This window comes from Corapipo altera, unplaced genomic scaffold, assembly GCF_003945725.1.
Source record: "Corapipo altera isolate COAL_440 unplaced genomic scaffold, ASM394572v1 48b, whole genome shotgun sequence".
In the NCBI taxonomy this organism is placed as follows: domain Eukaryota; kingdom Metazoa; phylum Chordata; class Aves; order Passeriformes; family Pipridae; genus Corapipo; species Corapipo altera.
In genome coordinates, this window is record NW_020884884.1 from 12,323,119 (window position 1) to 12,343,166 (window position 20,048).

Below are 20,048 nucleotides of genomic sequence, written 5' to 3' on the forward strand. Positions count from 1 at the left end.
TTACATTTGAGCTGCCAGATCCCATCTTGACAGGATCCAGGCTTGAGGGGCTTTGGTATCAGGAGTATAAAGGGAGGCCTGAAGGAGAAGCTGGGAAGCGACAGATTTCACTACCACACAACACCGTTTGTGAGCAGCCCATCCAAACAGGAAGTCTCCTGCCAGCAGTTTGAAAGGAGGGATCTGTGCAGTGCATAGAGAGCCACATATTTTGCCCTTTTAAGGGACTTGTTGTTTGACAGCTCAGGGGCTTATTTGTGCTATATTTTTAAGGACTTCACTTTTTCACTTAATCTGCAGAATAAGCTATATCCTTAGAGAGTAAATAATTAAAGCTTGTTGTGACGCCCATCTCCCTGGGCACGGAACAGGGGAGCAGAAGAGAGGTGGCAGGTGAACCACACCACAGGATGCTGGATGCTGTATCAGCAGCAACACAGCTGAGCTTTGTCATCAGAGCAGCTGCTGCTCTAACCTGCCCCACAATGCTTTGGTCTGTTTGCCTGCCAGAACAAGGCTGCTTTGAGCTTTCACAGAGACTAAGTAGCTGTGCAAGGAAAAAGCACCTTTGGGAAAGCAGTTGCATAGTGGGACTTAACATAGAGCGCATGGTCAGAAGCTCTCCAGGGACTTTTTGTGCAGAAATCAGCATGCTCACTCAAGAAAAACCTAAGCAACAAACAACAAAAAAAGTGCCTAAACCACCCAAACTTCCACCCTTGTGGCACTGTGTGCTTGGCAGAAATCACCTGCCCTACTTTGCGCTGGGATTAATTTATCTAGTACCTTCTCTTATGCACTGGAGGGGCATCAGCTGCAACTCTCATGCAGCTGAAAGGAAAGTGAGCTGCTACTAAGTACTGTCTTTTGGTGTGCCCACTTTGCTTTGCTCTTCGTGCCAACTCTGCAAGGGGTGGTATGTTTCAGCAGGACTCAGTAGGGCAGGATGTTGCTGGCTTCAAAAGCCCATTCATAATAACACTGGTTCTCACTAGGAGATGCCAAAGGTTGACTTGATCCTGAACCAGTCTTTGATACAGTTTCAGTCAGTAAAACCAAAATGTCCTCAAATCTATCACAATAATGTGCATGGCAACTTCTGTTTCCTATCAGTAATGGAGACGTAAGAGATTCAGTTGTTAAAAGATTTCATGAGAGAGCCTCAGAAGTTAAACTTGTACGCTACAGACCATCCTCTCAAGGATTACTCCAAGTGCAATGCCCTTTATGGCAATCTGGTCATGAATGAGATCAGAACCAATTAGTTTGACAAAACTTTGTTTTGGAAGGAACTCAAATCAATGAGACAAACCTGATTTACATGAAATATAATAACATTTGTATCAATTCAGCTGTACCCAAGCTCTGGCCCTCTGTATAAAGGCTTCTCTACCAACCGTCAAAGGACTAGCGTCCTCTGGAGCATCCTTGGAAAAATTGGCTGAGACATTGAAGGGATAGGACCATCTTCCTTTATGAGCTCAGGTCAAGACTTTGGTATAAACTCCTCGAAAAGAGGTACCTTACCAGGAAATGAGCACTACATGAATGGATGTGGAGGTCAGCATTTTCGATGGGGTAAGTACTACCCTGCTCAGGCCTCCACAGGTTGTCCTGTACTGACATTTCATCACTTAGCCTTCATCTTAAGCAGGTTCATCTAAGAAGTGAACAGTCAGTCTCCAGTCCTTCTTCTTCCATAATGCTGAGAAATACACAAGCTAGTGTTGGTTACTGTGATATTTTTACAGAATCAGTAGTTCCTTGGGATCCATACTTGAGAAACTCCCAGCTACTCAGCTTTTACTACTCTGCAAAAAGGTGCAGAGCTCACGTGAACAGTAACCTTGCCTCGCTTTCACAAAGCATCATTCCAACGCACAACTCATGCTCCGAACACTGGCATTTTCCAGGTCCATCCCTAAGCAGCATGCATGAAATTCAGACTGGCACAGAGGGGTAAAACACCACTTCTTTATTGCTACAATACTCTAATTGTAGATAGGTAAGATGTCTAGATGCTTTCAAAATAAGAACAACTGAGGACTGCTACAGAGGAATCTAGCACAGGCATTCTAGAATTGAATCACTGAATGAATAAATGATATTTCTAAGTGGAACCACTGTCTCTCTAAAGGTTAAACCTACCAGTAACAGCACTCAGAAGGACATCTACTTAAGTTGCACTGTTTGTGCTACGTAAGAATTAATTACAACTCCATGATTTTTGTTGGTAGCCATAGTTTTTTGCAAAATAAATATTTTCCAATAACCTCCAAGTTAATTTTCTTTTCCTTTTCTTTATCTTTCTTTTGACTTTCCTCTGTCAAGAATCAAATCTAGGGAAAATGTGCTTCCAAATAATGGGGCAGGTGGGGTGAGACGCAACAAAGAAAATGAAGAAAAGAGCATCTTTCATTTTCCTGAGTGGTAATTGATAGCAAAGCTGACATAAAAATTTACAAAAATAACAAAAGGTGGTGGTTTTTTATTCTAATGAAAGCTCTATTGTCTTTCAACTTCTTGCAAGTAAAAATTAAATGTGTGAAATTATCTATTTCTATATATACCCCCAGTGAGAATCAAGAGGAAATCTCTCTGGAGAGAATTCCACTATTACACATAACTCCCTCCCACAGCTCTTCTCAGTTCCCCTGTTTTGCCCTTTTGCACAACACAAACAAGTTGCTGTCATTTCAACAGCTAACCACACACCCGCTCCTCGTAGTGATCCCTCTCCTGCTTCCCAGCCCCATCTGTGGTTCGGCTCAGGTCAGGAGTCACAGCCTGGAACTTTGCCCAAGGTCTAATTATAACAACGTCCTCTTCCTCTGACAGAGCGTACGTGTTCATTTCTAAACCATTTGGCCCAGTGACCAAACATAATTAAGTTAATGCAATTTTTCCAAGTCTTATCAGAAGTTTTAGCCACATGGGATGGGATCCATGCTACACGAGGATCCTCTTTCAATTGCTTTCTAAACTGCTGCCTCAGTCTCACTCTTCATTCTCATCTCAGAAATCATAATTTTCATGCCAACATATGCTAACTAAACAATGTTTCACAAACATTAAGACACCTGAAACAATTGCTATGCCAGCAGGTGTCCTATATGAGAGAGCTGATTATTACAGTTTTACCTAACTGTTCTGTCCTTCGACACAGTGAATAGCCAGAGCACAACGGTAGCTAAGACAGAGAAAACTACTTTTGCATCACCACCTTTGGAAAAAAGGAAGAAAGATAACTCAGTGGTTTAACTAAACACATGCAGTCCAGCAAAACCCATATGCAATGTAAGGAAACATTAATGGAAAACAGTTCCAGAGCTGAATCTCCACTTATCATCAATAGACACACCATGTTGGTAGATACAGCCACAGCTCTCACCTGAGTGGGAAGCATGGGACTAAATATATGATGAAGAATCACTGCCCACACTGATTTATGCTAGTAGGAAAGGAATCAAAGTGAATAATTTCAGTTTCTCTGTAAATATATCTTTCTTTATGGCAGGATAAAACATATAAATGTAATGTGTGATCACAGAAGTAGAAAGAAACCTGAATTCAGACTGGTTTGGAACATAAACCAACTCACCCCAACCCCCAAATTCAAGTTCAGTCTCTATACTATTCAACTATTAAATAATAAACCACAAGAAATTCATGGTAATAAAACAGGTACCTTCATTGTCACTTATTGATAATGAAATCGAGAAAATAAGCACCATGCTCAAAACACTCCAAATATACACACTGGATAAAGCTAAAGAGCTTCATACTGATCCTATGCTCAGTTCTCTGGACCATATTACTTCTTCAGTACTTCTTCAGATGGTGAAACTATGAACTTTGCAGCATGTTCCAATTACCATGGGAATTTTCCATGTATGTCACATGTGATGTGACAGATGTCAAATGCACTATAAGGCAATTGCAGCATGGGGGATGGGGAAAGGAAGCAGACAAGCCATCCGTTTGTTGCATCTGTAATAGTAACCCAACTCCCCTGGCTTGGATTTGTCGCCGTACTAAGGAGCCTCCTGGTCTCCAGGGCACAAAACAGCAACAAAACGCCATGAAGTTAAAATCTTTTTTTTCAGGGAGGGTAATGCTTCCTGAAGATCACACCTGTTTGCTATGTTGGACAGGAAGGCACTGGACCCAAAAGAGATCACTGGAAACAAGCAGGGTCCTGTGTACAAGACCTGGAAAACTTGGAAAATGAGCATGGAAAATGCAGCAAAGTCCCAGTGAGCCAAGCCCACTTACAACAGTTCCACCACAGGAGAGAGGGCAGTTCGAAACACTGTGCATTTTGAAGCCAGTTCACGGATTTTTCCTCCCACAATACATCAAAACAAGAGTGCAGGTCTCTCCGTTGTTATAAGGACTTTGCAAGACAGTTCAGGCACTCAGCTCTGGTCTGTTTTACATACCTTCCCATTAAAACTGAGATAGTTGATAATTTCAAAGCATTTCATAGACCTAAAGATTGTCTCCTGTTATATACATAATATTACATGTTATTAATATTTATTTAATTTTTATTTATGTCTTTACCTTGGAAGTATGTCCTGAGGTAAGAGAAAAGGCAAGGGCTATTTGAAGGCTGTCAGGTGTAACTATACCCATGAACCTACTTAATTCAACGTGTCTGTCAAAAATCTCTTTATTTTTAATACTTTAAGGATGCTCAGGATGTGCTGGATGACTAATGACCACTAATGTTAGTCTGTTAATGCCCACAAATCCAATATGTCTTACCTGATACCAACTTAACAACACACAGCAACAACAAAAAAAGCTAGAGTGTAGGAGACCTTTCCCTTCTGAAAGATTATTTTGCAACACTTTCTCTGTGAATGAGAGGAAAAAAACCTCTACAGAAAAAATAAACAAAACCAAAAACCTAACAAAAACCCAAAACCAACCAATCAAACAAAAACAAAAACAAAACCACAAAACCCACCAAACAGAAAAAAAGCCAACAGAAAGAAAAAAGATAACAGCAGGTTCCTCAAGTTCCTCCTAATCCATTAATCTATCCAAATTGTGTTCATAGGAAAACAATTTAAAAAGAACCATCAAATTCAAAATACAAAGTGAAGTGAGCAACAAAGCAGTAAAAGTCAGTGCCATTAATCTGGTTAGTAATAATTTATTATTTTTTTTACACCTTTTTCCCCACACTTTAATCAAGTACAGATTAATAATTTTGTCTACTTAACTGAGCTGGCCAAACAATCCATTCACTCTTTACCTGCTAAGAAGTTTTTTTTTATTTTTGCAGACGTATTAGTTTCCTAAAACTATCACTCCACATAGACATTTGCAAGGTCAAAACTAATCTCTCCTCCTAGACACCAAATTCTGAGTCTTAGTTATAATATTGCAACTCATTAGATACAAGTAAATCTACATATCTTTAACATTTCTGAATGGCAATGTCACTACCACATCTTAGACTGCAAACAAAACCTAAGTGTTTATCGAGAATATATATGTCCTTAATCTCCTCAGTGACTGTACCACAGATTCACATTCTAATTTCAATCCACACTTAGGCATGCTTGCCAACAGTTTAAATCACCATGGTGGTGGAGTGAATAGGACTGCATACTGCCTAAATGTAATCAACCTTTCTGGTTTGAATGCAAGTCTGGAGTCCTGTCCTTTCCTTGCCCACACCCTCCACTCCCATACTACCTCCAAGTTCTCTAGTGTTGCAGCATTCCAGTTTGAGTAACATCTACTGATAACCTCCACTTCCTTCTCAATCAGAAAGCGACTGCTACCAAGATCAATTTTCCTGTCTTCCTCACCATGAACCACATTTGTCTAAAGATTTCCAATTCCCTTTTATTAAAAAAAAAGTTTCTCCTTCACAGTCTTACTTCTTCCTTTCCGTCTTTTCTACCAGTTTTAGTTACATTCTCTACTCTTTTCAGTGTTCCATTGAAATATCTACATTTTCTTTCATGACAACCATTAGATTTGGAAAGGCTTCTTGTAGCCACTTACTGTGCCTCAAACTGCAGAACTCTTTTTTTTTTTTAAGGAGATATTGAAAAGAAAAACAATCCTGAAGAGACACCTACTGCATGACACAAGCTGTAAAGATGGCACCACACTTTGAGTATGTTTTACTTTTGTTATATTTTACTTTATGGTCCTAGCTGTGGCACTGAGGCTGTAGGTGCTCCAGTGTAGGGTCTTAATTACCTGCTTAAACCAGTTATTTTACAGTGTCAAGTAGACTGAGGTACTATACAGTAGGCCAGCAAAAAGGTAATCACCTGGCTGGAATCTGGCCAGGACACAACAGGTTCACACCCCAGTAATAATGCTGCTGTAGAGGCAGCACTTAGCAGTGTCCACAAATCCAGCATGGATAAATTCATGCTTTAAGAAATAATGGAATTTATGCAATGATTTTCCATACCACAGCTACGCTAGATGGGTTGGTTTGTTACGTCATTGTTGATCAAATTGCTGTGACAGCAAGAGCCAGTGGGAAATACACTACATAAAAGCAAACAGGAAAAGAATCCCACAACCCCCCCAGATGTCACCCCAAGACCCAATTCTGACTAAGACCATGCAGCAGCAAGTCTTTTCAAACACTGTCTACAACACCTAGATTTTACCTTTGAAATGACTGAGATCCTAAAAATGTTATTTTTACAGTTTGTCAAGAATAAACTGTAATCCTAGGGCTGGAAATTCAGGAAAATACTATAATCCCAGTTCGTATCTGTTCTACTCAACAGAGGGGGTCTGAACTGTGTTTTCTAGAAGCTACAGATCTAAACAGCAGAGCCTAAGTTAGACTCAATTTTCTTTACTTTCTTTTGGTGATGGGTACAATACTGCAATTTTACAGGAAAAAAAAGTGCCTTGGAAGCTGGAGAATGAGATGAAGCCTTTATTCAATATAAGAAATCATAGAATGAAGATTAAATTGATCATGATAACATCAGTCAAGCAGACATTCACACCGACAGCCAGAACCAGCACATCGCTCCTTCAGTTTCAAAGCAGAAGATTATTTTCCTCTAGAGAAAGATGAAGTCCTGTGCCTTTTGCAAGTCTGTGGTATGAAATATCTTTACAGCCATGGGTACGCAACTGACTCTAATAAGTAATGTTTGTCAGTTCTATCCATAAGATAAACTCCCAAGGATGAGACATCCACACCCCAGAGCAAAGTCTTTGATCATCTTAAGAAAGAAGCCAAGGGATTGAGTGATATGGAGAACGAGGTGTCCCACTCAATCTTTTATGCCAAAAGATCAGGAATACTAGTAAAGCAGATTACTACTTTAGATTAGTACTAAAGCTTGGTCTGGGAACTTAAAATCTCTGCAATATTTCTATTGGGAGGAGTGGGGTTTAGTTACAAAGGAAGTCAATCCAGAGTTTCCCAGTAGCACTAATAACAGCCATGTCAGAAGAATGAACACACAAAACCCCATTACTAAGGGCGTCCCTGTCTTGTTTGAGTCATTGTAATTTTTCCATTCTGTCATTGCCCAATTATTTCCAGACATGATGTAACTATTTTGCCAAGGGATTTGGGAGTCAAAATGTTGCCGTTGTTGTCATCATTATCCTGGGTGCCTGAATTTTCCAGACAAAATAAGCAGCTGAGGGCATTAGAGTGCCTCTACTGAGAGAGAAATACTCTGTAAGAACTGCCAGTGTGCTCCAAGAAAAACAAACAAATGGTAAAGGTCCAATTACATCTTCCCAAACTCCAGCTCATTTCCATATGAAATGCTGTTTTCTTATTCAGACAATCAGTAGAAGAATATTTCATATGCTCTCTGATGTTATCATAGCATTAAAAAATTGATTTCCACTCTAACACTCTAATCAGGGCCACTATGGGATATTAAAACTCACGGAAATATGCCTTGGTTATAACCACTGGAAACTAACCACAGATGTAGGTGTACAAGTGCTATCTTCACTATTGACAGGTAAATCAACTACCTGCACCAGTAATATTTTCCTGAAGTTCCCTCACTGGAAAAAGCAACTCAGTCTTTATAGCAAATGGGCATAACTGGGGGAAAACCCAACACAGAGACCATTTGGACTTCTATGTATTTTTTGTGGATAGTACCAAATCACTTCAAAACTAATGTTCATCAAGGCCACTTGGGAAAGCCAGGTTCCAGGCTCCAGATCTGTCACTTTCCTATTTAGTCCCCCAGCCAAAGTACAGTGTACTTTTACATGTCACTGCAAACTTGTCTAAAATAAAAATGGTTGTTCTCAGTTTGATTCCATGTACTGAAAAGCCGCCAGTGGGGATGATAGTTAAAAGCCTTCTTTAGTGATTCACTAAATGGAAAAAACAGTCAGTAGACCCATTCACAAAGGGAACGGGTTGGGGGGTTTTGGTGCTCCGTCCATCCTGGAGGTGGTTCCCATAGGTCAAGGCACAGACATTGATTTTATATACTTATTTTTTAAACTACTTAGATTGCAGAGTTGTCAATCTGGCACCAAAAATAAATTCACTGTAGAAAATCAAGTTACGAAAAGGTCATATTTTATTCCAGCATTATTTTTGTTCAACATTCTGACCAGGGATATTCTGGGTTCAGTGCCCTGAAACCTCAACATTACGCAAGTAGGTTTGAACTCCAAGCCAACAGCTTGGTGAAACTGTTGAACTTTTAACCTAACGTGTCTTCATGAAGAATGGATATTTGGAAAGAGTTTTGCTCAAAGATTTTGGGTTGTTTTCTGTGTCTATTTTTAAGTAGCATCCAGATAAAATATATTTTCTGGCTGCTGTAATATTTACAGGAGGAGACTTTACACCAAGACTGAAAGCTGGTTTCAGAGCCATGACTTAACTGTCCCAAAATGTAAAGCAGTAAGTGTTTCATTGCATTAAAGTGAATAAGGCCTCATCTATATTTAAGTCAAAATCTACAGAGCTGATGCTCTGAGTGACACAGGTAGTGATTAGTTTAGAGGATCTGAAAAGAAAGTGCTGCCTAAAACCAGTCACCTTCCTTGCATGGTCAGCAGGTGCTTTTGGCGAACAGCATTATGTTCAAAAGAGTGGAGTAAAAGGAGGGACAGGGAGGACTCCCTGTAAATACCGACATACAAGGACCTTCTCTACAAAGTGTTGCGTATCCACATGGGCTAGGGCATATAGTGCACAAGGGTGTGGTTCCTGTGCCAATTGCTACCAACCCTATCTACTGCACTCTTTGGACTGCTGATAGCTGGTAGTTCTACTCTCCCAGATCCTCATGGCAAGGGATCATGTCCACATCAAGGCCCTTAAGGCTCATGATCAAGAAAAGTTTAAGAACTGAAGTATATCTAGGGAAGATTTCCTAGAATTGTAACTGACCAACACACTGTCCTCTCCCAAGGATAGGTCATTTTTAAATGTGTGCTTAGATACCCAAAGCAAACTGCAGAAAAGCTGCATACAGCAAATGTTTGGGTAGTCATCTCCAGACTTCTAAATATCTACAGCAAGTCAGTAGCCTGCCTGAAGATATACCAAGTTCTTTCAGCTTCTGAGCCCAATCTACTTGTAGCTTGTTGACGAAGACTGAAGCATACTTCACAGAAAAACAGATTGCACTATAAAATTCCTTCAGCTCCCCACCACAGCTGCACACAACTGGAAAAAAAAATTAAAAACAAAATCTTGCTTCTAAACAGGTACTTGATTTGGATACATAGTCCTCAGACATGATCCAGAAAGAAGGCCCTTTGTATACAAACAGAAGTCTACCCTCTATCAGAGAAGGAACATGTTTATCCCCTTAGGTCTGCAAACATTATTATTATATCCAGTGATGTATGTCTTTGCAGAACATGTACCAATTTCACTGCTTGTTGTCCTTTTCTACAGCACTGACTTATTACATAGGTTGTATAGGATTTTATCCAAATCATCACCTGCTACAGTTTATTTTGTCTCACCTTTTGGAAGCATATTTAAAACTTATTTAAATCATAAATTTTTGTTTATTTTATATCTTAAATTTATGGATGGAATACATACAAATAGAGACTGTAAGGAGTCATATATTGCCTTGTACAAGTTGATGTCTTGGCTCTGCTTCCATGGTCAGGCAGGGATAGTTATCAGATAAATACATATTATGCAAAAATATCTCTCACTGCAACAAAGGTTGAAATTGCTGTTATCCCCATTTTCTACTAGCTGAAGAAAAAATATAGCCAGTCAGAACCAAAATCTTTCCAGTAACAAAAAGTAGCAGCCTTTGCCCCTCTCCCTGCCCAGAAACCCATTTGAACAAGACAGCACTCTCAATTTTCATACAACCTTTGCACCTACCTCCCAGCAAAATAAGTGGGAACTGCAAAATGTCAGAAGCTCTGAAACATCAAGACCAACTGTGTATTTGGTCTGGATGGCAAATCCAAGAAAAAATACTTTATATGTAACCCAAAAATTTGCACACTAGCTGTCAGCCTATCACTAAATTTTTCCTATTGGCTGTTGGACCAACAAATATGAGATGAAAACAGCACTAATACTATGGAATCCTCATGTTTTACTTCCTCCCCCCAGTCATTCATATTACAAGCAGAAGGTCTATCACACTACAGTAGTGAATGTGTAAAACAGATAAAACTGTACAGAGAAGTGGATCCATCTCCAAATGTTTGAAAAGAAGATAAACTAGCAGATGTATAAAGCAAACACTGACCCCATACCAATGAGATACTCTTCTGGGTGAACTCTTCCCTAGTGCTTGTTCTGTCCATACCCTAACATCAGTCAAACACAGCCTGAAAGAAGCATGGCTACTGCCCAGGAAACGTTCTTACTGCTGGGTTTACAGTGTTATCAGCTACTAATCACAAAAAGCTCCACTGGGACAACCCCAGAATTAAACAAATTAAGAAATGCACATTAGGAGAGTGGAGTTCGTGTGGGAAGTAGTGTTAAGGAACATTGTTTTGTTTCCAAGAAAAAAAAAAAAACAGAGTTCTTTAGACAAGAGTGAGTCCACAAGGTCTTAGACTATCCTGTTCATGCTGAGATTTCAAACACAGGCAAAAATTTTCTACATTTTTACGAGGTCATGCATGATAAGGAAACAGTTCATCTCCTATAGGGCCTACTAATTGCAGCACTAACTCTCCTTGATTCCCAGAGCACATTTCATATCCATATAAATATTGCAGGACACATTTCCTGCATCTGCTGGAATACTCCTACAGTAAGAGTTGGTCTCCACTTAAATTGCAATATTATGATGACACAGCGAACAGCTCACAATCATCAAATCCCAGCACTATGATCACCAGGTCATCCATTTCCCAGAAAGCTGTCCAAAGTTAGAAATGCCCTTCAAGAGAGGTATTTCCATAGCACCTCAGAAAATGCCGTGCAAAAGAGGATGTCCAAAAGAAAGCAAAACAACTCCCCACAAAAAACACTTTAATGTTGTGACTGGATCCACCTTGAGAAGCAGTTTTGTCTTGTTCATTTGGTAGAGAGAAAACAACATTTACAGTATCTTGGAAGTGAGATCACTCTGTGCCTTCTAACCAAGTACTCTGGACCAAAGAAAGCATTTCTTGAAGTTGGAAGCAGTGTCTCTAAGGATCAAAATTTGAGCCTGAGTTACTAAATAACTGAAGAGAGGGAAACTTTATCACAGGAACTAGAGCAAAACGCAAGAGGAAAGATCAGTTTTCTACCTAGAAGGATTAGAATCTGCTGCATTCTGTGGGTGTATCACAGCAAGTCGCATGCTGTGGAAGGAACCTTGGTGAGGACGTAGTGCCAGTGGGTCAATGAGCCAATAATTCAGTAAAAAAAAAAAAATGTTTTTGTATATTCAGTTCTTCAAATATTTAGGCTGAGGTTACTCCAGAGGAAATCTCTTTCTTATCATATACTAAAGGGTTTATATTCTGTAAAGCAAAGTATTTCAGACCTTTTTTTGCCAGGGAATCCCTCAAAAATCATTTATGTAGGCAAAGTTAGCAGCAAAAGAAAGAAAAGGATAAAAGAAACAGAAAAAAAGAAAAAAGAGAAGCATTTTATCCTTCTTTTTAGAAGGATATTAGAAGGTATACTCAAAATTCTGTTCATCTTATCAAGGCAGTAATTTCAGGGTGAACATACTATTCAAATTAAGTCATGGAGACTTTACAAGAGCCTTTCATTCCTCAGATGAGTGAACAACATACATTCCCTATCATTTCCTCTCCATGAGTGTAACAGACCCCTATTAATTCTGATGGAAACACATAACCTCGTAGAGCAAGAGATTGACTTTTCAAGTAGAACTCAGACAGTTAATTTCTGGTGAAATGGCCCTTACTGAAATTGTACCAGGTGGGCACCTGCAATTTATTTTCTTTTAGCCTCCCCAAATATTTCATTTTCTCCAAAGGCCTTTTGAGCTGAATTTAGCAAAGTCAATCCAAAGTATCCAGAGCATCCAAATCATGATTTCCTGCCTCCTGTGGAATGTATTTCAAGTCATATAAAAACTTCAGTAAGGGCCAGAATGAAAAACTGCATTCGCTCCTGCAATTTCTATAATTAAAATTTGATGGTGCTAACAACAGAATTGATGGAGAAACTTTCTTCTTTTAATAATTGATTTTTAAAATGAATAGTTAGATTGAAGATAAAACACCTTTTCATTTGGGCTTTAAAATTGTGTTCTTCACTTGAAGAGGTAGGCAGAACAGTGAGACAAAAAGCTAAGTCTAAATTGAAGGTAATACCTCACAGTGGAACAAGAAGGTATATATGTACTTGTTCAGTGCTGCATAGAGCTCTTGCAGCCTGGATGTACTCAAAACAGGCTTGGATTTTAACCTTAGTCCTAACTCTATGTCTCTTGACTACAGATTCAGAAAAGCACCATATGCTACATGTCTAGTATTTTTATGTTTCAGCTACACTTCCATGCTTCTTCTCAAATTTTCCTTGCCTAGGTATACTCTTCCATGCTCTTTATAACAGCTCAAACAGTTTGCTTCAAATTAGAAAGAAATTGAGGGCAGAGTTGTCACTACTTCTGATACCACTAAGCAGAAGCTGCTCTCAAGCTGTGCATAGTCAAAACTTTTCTTTCTCTCTAGGCCCTGGGCAGAGTCTCTGCACCTCTACCAGCCAGCACCAGAGTTCAAAGTTGTGCATCATGGACTGCTCTGCAACAACCTTCAGCTCTCTTCACTCTGCACTCCCATCACCACCACCAGCAAAGACCTACATGTGGTTTGCTCACTGTTCATGCTCAGCCACAGATTTTCAGTGTATCACAGGGCAGCAGTAGATAAGCAGTACTGGCTCTGGAGGGGATAACAAATACAAGACAATAGGAGAAAGCAGACCCTTTCCCTCCACCGATGGAAGGATTTGTGGGGATGTGCTACGGTTCTGCATGCCTCTTAGTTGGCTTCAAAGAGACATTTTATGTTCTTTTCTTCCTTCTATTTGCAGATTCTCTTCACTAGCTATATCTTTGGTACTCACCTGCCTATCACTTCTGACACAACCCCATGGAAAGAAGCTTATGCCAGCACACTACCATTCAGAAGCCATTCAACAGCCCCATATAAGCTGTTTAGCACCAGCCATCCACAAATAAGATGCAGCAATCCATAACCCTAGGGACTTTAGACTACTGGTGAATGGTAAAACAGTGTCCTGTTCTTATGGTCGGTTGAGCTCTCACAAGCAGCTTGTGAATAAACGTGTTCTGGACAGCAGAACATGTACTTCAACTATCGAAATATGAGTCAAAATTCTAACCTTCTTCCACCACTTTGGTAATATATCTTTGGTTTTCAGTACAAGGTGTTTCTACACAGTAAATGTTTCTGGGATCTCAAAACCAAACACACACCACCCCCAATGCAGTTCTAGAAGAGAAAAATACAAAACTTCCATGCAATTCTTCCTTCCTTTGCTATCTGAAAATAATGAATCAGCCTCAGTCCAGACTTCCCCACTCTCTTTCAAACTTCATAGACTGTTATTGTAGCAAATACTCCACCTTAGTTCAAGCTCTCTGTCCCCTTTATATAAAGCAAAAAGATTTGCAATTTATCTCAGAAATATTCTGCTATAAGGAATTCCCTTCCACTAATTTTATTAAAACATTGAGAGCAAAGGTTTTTGCAACACCTCTTTCCTATCTGCTTCTAGTCAAGGAAGCACTTCAGTAAGGACACTTAAAGACAGAGAGCCTAAAACAAAGGTTTATTATGGTCCACATATCTGTATATATTTATCTCCCTTCCTTGTTCTCATTCCCACCATCAGATATACTCAAAAGCCTACAACGTTTTGATAAACCAAAAGTAGCTGAGGACATAAATATGAAAACATTACAGCAAGTTTATTTTATGCTGGTTTGTTTTATGGCTCCCCTCCAGCATTTTGGACGCACAGCCCCAGTAGGGTCACAGTGCTAAAATTTTCCTTAAACAAGTCCTACTCCGAGATCCAGGCCTCTTTTTCTCTCTCTATACTACCTGCATCTCAACATTCCTGAAAGAAAATAGAATTTATCCAGTGCAGAAAAGAATAATGATGTGTATGTACATCCCCCTGTATTGAGTCCTCTCCTGCTTGGCTATGGTCCATCACATCACCCTTCATCAGTGCTGTTTCCCAAGTACTAAGTCAGGAGTGGATCTGTACAAATCTGCAAAGGTGACTAACTGCTTTAGCTCATCAGATCCAAAAGTTAGTGGGATTGCACCTTGAGAGTTTTGAAACAAGCTCAGCAAAATAGTTGGAGCAACTTAGTCCACTCAAAGCCTGAGGCAGATGAGACAAAGGTCAGGGTTCCTTCAAGTATTACATCCCACAAAGAGCCCCATCTCAGAAGGCTCCAGTGCTCCATTTTATGCTTCAATCCATGTTTTCCCATTAAGGGGACATTAGAATCCCAAATCACACATTTTATTCTGTCCATGTCAGAATGGTGGAAAAATTTACAAGTCCACATACTTTTACCAGGCAGTAGAGGCTAATCTCTGTGAATACATGGAAGAATTGGGGGCTGGTAGATGAGACAAAAAGTTAAAACATTGCCTTCAGCTTCACTGAAGAAAATTTATGTGCCTTTCTCAAGGAACAGTGCTTCTTTCACACACTTATAAAGAGAGTGTTCTTACTTTGCAAACACTCTAAAACCAAACAACTCTCAAATTAACAAGAAAGATCTGACAGGTTTTCTTTAAGATGACAGGTTTTCTTAAAGAGGCAAGCCAAACAACTCTTGGAGCAGGGTAGCAGTGGGGTGAGCCATGACACACCTTTCATTCAGAAGTTGACAAACGAGTTCTGAGCAACTGGCAGAGGAAGAAAAAAAAAAAGAGAGGAAGAAAAGGAAAGTGTGAAATAATGAGTCAAAATATCCCCTTTAAGAAAAAGGTAAAGTTTCCATGTGCAAGAGGGATTAAAGACAACACTTAGAAGCAATGTATACTACCAAGAATCTTTTCAAGGGAAGGCCCAACTTCCTGACCCCAGAAGCCACATGCTGAAAACTTTCACATGATCAAAAGCCAAGACACACACACACCACACACCTTAAAGGGAAAGCACTAGGAAACGGTTCACAGTCTAGATGTAACAATAAATCCTCATGAATTCTGCTGCTCCTCTTGAGGTATGGCGGGGCCAGGCAGGTATCCAGTTCTTAAGAAAATTCTGAAATACTGATCTCAGCAGTTGAATCTGGAAGGGGCCTCTCCAGACTGTCTAGTCCAATCTCCCTGCTCAAGCAGAGTCAGCTAGGGCAAATTGCTCAGGACCACGTTAATTTGTTGTTTGAAGAATTCCAAGGATGAAGCCTTTCTCTGGGCAATCTGTGCCATTGTTCAGACATCCTCACAGGAAAAAAGTTCCTTGTGTTCAGAGGGAATTTATGCTCTTTAACTCTTGTTCTGTCACTGGGCACCACTGAAAAAGTTCACCTTTCTTAAGCAAAGAGTCAAATTTCTCCAAAGTCCTCTTACCAGGTAGGTCCTCTTATCAACATTTACAGCTCTATGTAAGCATTTAGGGAACTTATTCCTATGTTTAGATCTAGAGTGTGTTGCATGACAACAGAATATTGCAGAAATTCTCTCTTGTGCCAATGTCTGCCAATGACAGACAAGAACAAGCTGCAAAATAAAGAAGCATGCATAGAAGAAAAGTAAGAAACTGTGTTAGAAATAAAAACACCAGTACATTTTTGATAAGCAAACTCATTATAAATTCTCACAGCACAAAAAAAAAAAAAATTCACAGAGAGTGTGTCAGTCAGCCAAAAAAAGACTCAGACTGCTACTCTACTGCACTGGGCAACTGCCCCATCCTTTCTCAAAACCAAACATTAATGACAACACGATTTTGCCATTAATATTAGAAGTTGTGAATCCCCAAACAATTTAGTACCAGCAGAAGCAGCCTTAAAGAAAAGCTCTTGACTAGTAATGTGTACCAAACTCTATTAATGACAAAACTGTCATTAACATCTGTGGTTCCCTAGGGGATTTAACAAATAGAGGCAGGCTTACAGAAAAGCTCTTGACTGGTAACACTTATCAAACTACTGTTTTCCAGTTCTAGTGCTATCCACAACATAGACACCGTCCCTGCATTAACACAGGCAGTGGCAGTGACAAACACAGTGGACTTGCACACCTTCTTTTTCCCATACCAGGTAAGGTAAGACCATTGCTATCGCACTGGTTTGCTCCAAGACATTCCCTAGACATGGTAGCCTACAGTTTCATTACTTCCCTGCTTGAGAATAAGCCTTCATAACTGGTGATGATCCAAACAAAGCAAAACAAAAAACCACCTTGAGATTGGATTTGGATGCTCCAGAAGTTAAGGGCTTTGCAGAATTTTCCCCTTTGTATGTTTCAGCTGTTTGCACTGAAGTCAGCGGAAGTTTAACCACTGATTTTCGTTGGAATGAGATGGGATTTTAGCCACAGCAGGACTGCTAACCACTGCCACCTAGTATTTGTCCTTCAGAAGCTTTTTAGGGTAAATGCTTAGAAAGTAGTTGAATTCATTTTTTGTAAGCAAAGCCCCAGAAAACCCCTTTCTCAGAGGTCAAGCTCTGTTCCCTGAGGCCTGGGTGCAAGCTGTCTTGGCAGGATTTCTCCTGAGCCTGTTGTGTGGAAGATAAGGAATTTGAATTATTTCCTGCTCAGCAGCATGTAGCTCCCCAAACATTTGACAGTTTATGTACTAGGGATCATCTCCACAGAAATCTGCCTAGAGAGACCATAATGCTGAAAATGACTGTTATCCAGTAGCAAGCAGCTCATCTTCACTCCTTCACACTCACCATCCTGTATTACTTTCTAACTACATTTTCTTGCCTGTGGCTCTCCCAAAGCATACCAGCTACTGCATGCCTCCTCCTAGCCAGATCTGAAGGAAAGGTATTAACTCCCACAGCAGTGTACCAGTGCTGCAGATAAAGCCACTCCCCATGGAATCCTTAAATCAAACACATTCTCCTGTTCACCAAAATATCATGTGCCGAGTGAGGGTACACTTGGCCCTTCCTTGCCACCCTCCTGCATGGCATGTATTATCTATCAGATAAGCCTCTGAAAGAGTCTTTGGGTAATGTCTTTTTACACTGTTGTCAAAATCAGAAGGGCTTCCTCTCAAGACAGCTTGATTTTTATCTCCAAAGACATAAAAAACCAGGGGAAAACCAAAAGCAACATTTTACATTATCCTAAAATAGAACTGCCTGCAACCCTATGCCAGAAAAACAACATAGCCCCCAAGGAGCACGAGCCAGGTATTCTCTCTCTCCAGGCAATCTTTACCATACAGCTGCTTGATCTCTTCAGGACACTCACCTGCTAGACTATGCCCAGGAGATGCTGTGAGTAAGGTTACTTCCAGCAAAATTGCCCAGCATCCCTTGGGGCCAGGCCTATCTCATGCAGTAGCTGAGCTTATTCAGCCACGTCCAAGTGGTAATTTTGTACAACAGTTCTAAAGGCTTACCTGAAGTGATGCCTGCAAAGACAGCTAGCCTGACCTCTCCAAGGCATACCTGGCCCTTCGAGGCATTCATTCAAAACAGGGATTAATTGAAGAGAACATCTCAATTAGTTGATACTTTTTCCATTCAACTGCAGGTCGTTAAAGGAACATTTTACTATTTAGAGGAAATGCAGGAAATCCTTTCTCTAAATGCACTGATCTTATCAGTCTGCTCAGCAGCCTAGCACTCTTCACCACTGTTGCTTGCAAAAAGTGTTATATATATAATCTGCAAACTTCACTTGCCATGCATGCACTTGAATTTCAATAATAAGATTTTAAAGAGACTTTTGCTCTTGCCATCAAGAGCAGATTACACAAAACTAATCAGTTTCCATTTCAATGAAAACCAGGAAGCAAATATCCAAAAGGAGTGCAGCTTACTGATCAAAGCTGGTTAAAAGAATGGTCTTGAAAAAAAAAAAGTCATTTTGAAAAAAAAAGGCAAGTTATTCTCATGTTGGGAATGTATTTTGAGATTTCTTTTTAAGAAAAGAAAAAAAACAAAGACATCTCCCTTTTCACCAATATATTTCCCTTCCTACCGAACAAAACAAAAAAAGGAAAAAACACAATCAAACAAAAAACCCAAAAAAACAAACAGAAAAACCAAAAAACAACAACAAAACAAAAAAAAGAAATAAATATAATAAAGAAAATAATTTAGAAAAATCTATCACCATTCTTTGCATAGCATTCAGCAGCATTAAAGAAAAGAGAAAGGAACAATTACAAATAAATACATGTTTCTGGCATGATTTATCACAAATTTTGAAATATCCAGCACTCATAAGAATGTGGAAACATTTGGGGAAATCTGTGTTTTCTTCAAAATTTGGCAATTCTGAGAACAGACCTTTTCAATGGGAAAATCTTAATGGAAAAATTTACATGAGACATACTGAGCTCTTTTGAAAGTCTAACCACCACTGTGAGCAGAACAATTACCAAGATCTAATCTGTTTTCTGAAGATAGTCACTCAGCCAGGTGATTGTCCTTTCCAACTTCAACACCTGTAGGCTATTACCAGCTGCAGTCCTTCAGCAATAGCAATCATTTAGCAGCTAGTTTGGTCAAGAATACGGAAGTTCTACTTTATCCCTGAGTTGCATCATCGACTCTGAGCCGGTAGTATAGCACATAGTAGGAGACAGAATAAACAAGACCCACTGGGCTAATTGCCTTGTGCCATAACACAGAGGGAGGAAACTAAAAGCAAATCTCTATCCGACATAGGATGGGGAGCAACTCAGCAGTCAGGGATCCTTTCTTTTGCTGAGCAATTGTGAATGCTACAATGCTTGGGGAGAAAAATTAAAACAACATAAATAAATACAAATACATACGAATGCCCTGTATCAATGATTGCCAAAGGAGAAACAGAGCAGGAACGTCCAACTGTGTCCAGAACCTGAGGGGTTCTGAGCCTTTTAGATCTGCTCAGACTTCAAATCTCATTTCAAGAAAAGGAGCAAAACAAAAAAAGAAACATCCCACAGTTTTAAGACATATGGGGAAAATACTGCAGATTGGTAGCAAGCTAAGTGATAACCAAGCACTGATAAGAAGATAAAAGCAACACAGGATGATATTTCCATGTGTTAGCTGGGCAACAAGTGAATACAGGCTGGAAGCATGAAGGATGTGAAAGGCGGCAATGTAAAACTCTGGCCTCAGGTTTATTTGGCTTTCACTGGCCTCAGTCAGACTTACACTCACAAATCTGATAGAAAATCTTATGAACTATAAAGTTGAAAGGGTTGTACCAATCAGCTAGTCTGACCTCATGCATAGCACAAGCCACAAGATTGCCATAAATTAATTCCTGCCTGAAGTAGAATATAACTTTTCAATAGGCATCTCATTTGATTTAAAGATTTCCAGCAGTAGAAAATCTACCACAACTCTCAGTAAACTTCCTTTCACTATAGATATTGTGTTTCATCTGCCAAGTTTCAATTCCCAAAACCTGGGCCC

At 39.7% G+C, this 20,048-nt stretch overlaps 1 protein-coding gene across 4 annotated transcripts in view; it reads right to left on the reverse strand.

The window, feature by feature from the left end:
- DAAM2 (dishevelled associated activator of morphogenesis 2) overlaps nucleotides 1–20,048 on the reverse strand; it is a 202,105-nt gene that overhangs the window by 122,847 nt on the left and 59,210 nt on the right. The gene's annotated exons all lie outside the window — the stretch shown is intronic.